The sequence below is a fragment of the Nannospalax galili genome, unplaced genomic scaffold, assembly GCF_000622305.1.
Source record: "Nannospalax galili isolate Female #2095 unplaced genomic scaffold, S.galili_v1.0 scaffold1620, whole genome shotgun sequence".
Classification (NCBI taxonomy): Eukaryota; Metazoa; Chordata; class Mammalia; order Rodentia; family Spalacidae; genus Nannospalax; species Nannospalax galili.
The window spans coordinates 5,113-9,542 of NW_008345695.1; the positions used below are offsets into that span (position 1 = coordinate 5,113).

General features: G+C 36.7%; 1 pseudogene; it reads right to left on the bottom strand.

Annotated features, from left to right (window-relative positions):
- Window positions 1-231: 231 nt before the first annotated feature.
- Window positions 232-1,033, bottom strand: LOC103741089 (annotated as a pseudogene).
- Between the last annotated feature and the right edge of the window lie 3,397 nt (window positions 1,034-4,430).

Genomic DNA, 4,430 nt, shown 5'->3' on the forward strand with positions numbered 1-4,430 from the left:
TAGAAAAACAATACAATATAAAACAAAGCAAGAGAATAATAGATATTTACAGCCTCCATCTGCAATGGAACTTGGGGACTACTTTCAGCATAAAACAAAACTAAACTCAGTCACAGGTACTGGGTCTGGGAGGGCAGAGGTGGATGGCCATACAGTTAGGTGAGAGCATTGCCTCTGTGAGGTCAGAGGGAATCAGGGCTCCACAGCCTGAAGCTTCTGCTAATGAGTCTTCTAACAGTCTTTTAACTTCAAATCAATCCTGTGCTGGTTTTTATTCCTTTGTGTGTGTGTGTGTGTGTGTGTGTGTGTGTGTGTGTGTGTGTGTGTGTGTGTGTGTGGCTGCTCCCGTAACTCCCTGAAGAGGTAGAAGAGGCAGCCTTTTGGGGCTTCACTCCCTGCACAGAGCTGTCCAGGTTCTCCAGGTCCTGGGGGCAGTATCCTTCTGATAGTGGAAGTCTGGAGAATCATGGCTTTCTGTCCTGTTCCTGGCTCATTCCTTTCAATGAGCTGGTCCTGAACTCCTGCCGATGCACTTACTGCAGCTGCTGAGGTAACTGACGATTTACCGAAGAGCCGCTCGGCTTCCGTAAACTTCTGGTTCCTCTGATTGTTTTTGCTATTGTTTTGTTTTTTTTGTTTTGTTTTGTTTTGTTTTAAATTGGTCAGATACTGATCCCAGCCTCAGATGATTTTGCCATACATCTGATTGTTTTCCAGGTAGCTTCCTTCAAAATATTCATCTATCTCTCCAGGTTTGCAAGTGAGAGCCGCTCGGCTTCCGTAAACTTCTGGTTCCTCTGATTGTTTTTGCTATTGTTTTGTTTTTTTTGTTTTGTTTTGTTTTGTTTTAAATTGGTCAGATACTGATCCCAGCCTCAGATGATTTTGCCATACATCTGATTGTTTTCCAGGTAGCTTCCTTCAAAATATTCATCTATCTCTCCAGGTTTGCAAGTGTTTCTGCCAGTTCCTGCTTCCGTTTCCTACTGGGTATCTCGGATCTGCTGTGGTAACCTCTTGTTTGCATCTCCATGTTGCTCTCAGGTGGCCTAGTGCTGCTAATTTTCAAACTTCATAGCAGGTCACTATCACCCTCACATTATAAAGGAACCAAAGTTCATTCCATGATTATGACTTCAGTAGAGAGTTACTATATATCTTATTTCACTTTTTAAATAATACATGTACAAAGTCATTCAAAATATTATGTCATTCAGAGTATTAGCTTAGTTACTGTGAGTAATGTCTTTCTTGTGTTCTTATTTTTTGTCATGATTTTAATGTACCATCTAGGAATTTCTATATTAAGAATAAATGATTGGGGCTAGTGAGATGTCTCAGAGGTTAAGAGCACTGACTGCTCTTGCAGAGTACCTGGGTTTGAGTCCCAGCACCCACACGGCTACTACAAACTTTTCTTAACTCCAGTTCTAGGGGAATCCGAAGCCCTCTTCTGACCTCCGCAGCATTGCATGACATGGGTCCACTCACATACATGCAGGCAATACATGTATACACATAAAAAAATAAACAAATAAAATATTTAAAAAAGAATAAATGATTGATTAAATTGAGTCTGGCTATTAAAATCAGGATTTGGGGGTCCAGAATAAGTATGAACAAATATAAAATAATTCATGCAAGTTTTGGCAAGTGGAAAAAATCATTCTCAGAAAACTAAATACAGCATGAATCTATTCTTATTAGGTGTCTAATTTAGTTAAATTAATAGAGTAAGATGGTCTTCAGGGTGTACAGGCAGTAAAATTGTAGAATTACTAATCAAATATGAATAAAGTTTCAGTCACAGTAGATGAGCACACTTTGGAATTCTGTTATATAAAGTATAATCAAGAACATGCACATTTAAAATTTTATTAGGAAGGTATAACAAATATTAAGGGTGTAACAACTACAAAATAAAGAAAAAAACAAGATATTAAGTGGACAATAAATATCTGGATGAAAGAATTAGAGTTTGCTATCCACAAGGTAGGTAAGGTTACTGAAAGATAGTGGTTCTAGCTGCTGAAAGGTAGCATTTGATGTAAACAAAAGGCCAGATGACTAGGAATAATAAAATTTAAATTTACAACTTTTAAGGCAGGCACCCAGGACTACAGATTTCAGTCAAAGTTTTGGAAAAGGAGGTATTGTCACCAATTTGGCTATGTATGATCCTGTTTGCACACCATTCTACTTGAAAGAATGCCAGAAAGCTATCTCAAAGCCTTTAGATCCAAAGACAAAATGTGCTGAAGTATGCTACCACCTCAGGGCAAGAGATTCTTTAAAACACTTAGACTGACTAGTGCCAGTTGCACCAGCCAGACCTCAGCATAACTCCTCAGTGATAGGTAGACTACACTGAAAATTTCCTCAGTTCCTTCTGTGCACTGAGTGATGATCAACAGTTCCAAGAATAACAAAATTTGCCAACAGCTTTCAAATAGTTTCACTAAGAGATCAAATGAATTCCTGTTACCTGTACTGAAATTTACCAGCTAAAATACCAAACCAAATACCTAACCAAAGCTCTTTTCTCCCGTCTAGTGACAATTTTGGAGAATGCAGTCTTAATCCTCTTACACTTCAGTACTGTGGTAGGTAGAGGTAATGCTTTCAAGTTTCAAGCCAGGAAGATAGTACGAGGTGTTGTTATGATTTTGGTCTGAATATCATACATTTAAAAAAATCATTCATTGCCGGGCCTGGTAGCACACGCCTTTAATCCCAGCACTCGAGAGGCAGAGGCAGGTGGATCTCTGTGAGTTCAAGGCCAGCCTGGCCTCCATAGTGAGTTCCAGGACAGCTGGGGCTACAAGGAGCCCCTGTCTCAAAAAAAAAAAAATAAATAAATAAATAAATAAATCATTCATCAATAATTGCTCACCTATTGTTCCTTATTCCAGAAGTCCGGATGATTTTTTGAAATGAGTCATTAAAATTATCTGTAGCTCTCAAAAAGAGTTGGTGGAGTAAAAATGATGCATATAGACATATGCATTTTCTTTTTACCTAGGCATTCAACTGTTTTTTTCTTTTGATTTTATTTTGAATTTTTTGTTCATTTATTTTTATTTTATGTGTGAGTGTTTTACCTGGCCCCATATTGTTCATGGAGGCCAGGAGAGGGTATCAGATACCCTGGAACTGGAGTTGTTAGCCATGTGGGTGCTGGGAACTTAACCCCAGTCTTCTTCAACAACAGTCATTGCTATTAACTGCTGAGCATCTCTCCAGTCTCTGAATCTTTTTTTAAATAAAATAAGGTCTTTGCTGATGATGAGCTCTGTACAGAAAGCTGTGGCTCCAGTCCTTGTCTAGGTCTCCAAAACAAGACTAGAAGATCCAAAGTTAAAAATGTTTGACATAACGTTCTTCTTCTAGATATATTTATATATAATAAATAGTGTATCAATAAGCCACTGATGGAATAAAATCTGAGCTCACACCATTTCAAGAGGGCACCTTGTAAAGATACTATAATCTGTTAGAACTACTGCAAACTTAAACAAAGCCACCTGCAATGAAAAGTTCTCTGGAGGCATTTTCTTGCCTTGAAATGTATATTTCATTAATGCAATATTAGAAAGAGCATAAAAATTGTTGAAAATTCAGTTGCTATTCCAATGTATTATTTATGTAAGAAATATATGAAAATATGGGGCTGGAGAGATAGCTCAGTGGTTCCACGCACTGACTGCTCTTGCAGAGAACCTAGGTTTGATTCCAAGCACCCACATGGCATACACATGAAAATAAAATAATAAATTAAAGTGCACAATTTGGCATTTTTATGGAAAAAGAAATATGTGAAAATATAAATCAGAAACCTGAATAATTCAACAGACATATTGTTTCCTAAAATGTAAGTACTCTTTCCCATTCTTAGTTCTTATTTATTAGATGACTGTACACGAACTGACATGTTAAGAAGAGCACAGTAGGAACACATGTGCAAAGTTAATTTAAAATTCTTCACCTAATGAAAGAAAGTTCCATTTGATTGCTTCAGTGAACACTTACCTAAAATTAAGCATATGTAAATATTTGTATTTCAAAAGTAATGTCATTTTGCTCTAATTTACTCTTATCTTAGGGCTATAGCTCCTACAGCTAAGAGGTTATGCAAGTTTGTAGCTCAATTATTATCTTTACTTAAGACATGTATTATAAGTACTTTGAAGATGAGATACTTCATAAGGATCAAGTGAAATACTTAAAGTATCCAGAACAATAGAGAAAGAGAATAGAATAGCTCTTCTGTCTTCACCCATATCTTTGTATCCACACAGCTACATGTTCAATTTTTTATATTTTGAAATTTCAAAATACAGAGAAGTAGAATATTATTAACAAAGGGTGATTGTACACTGAATACACAGATGTGGAAATAAAACACTTTTAAAATAATTATTCCTCTTTTT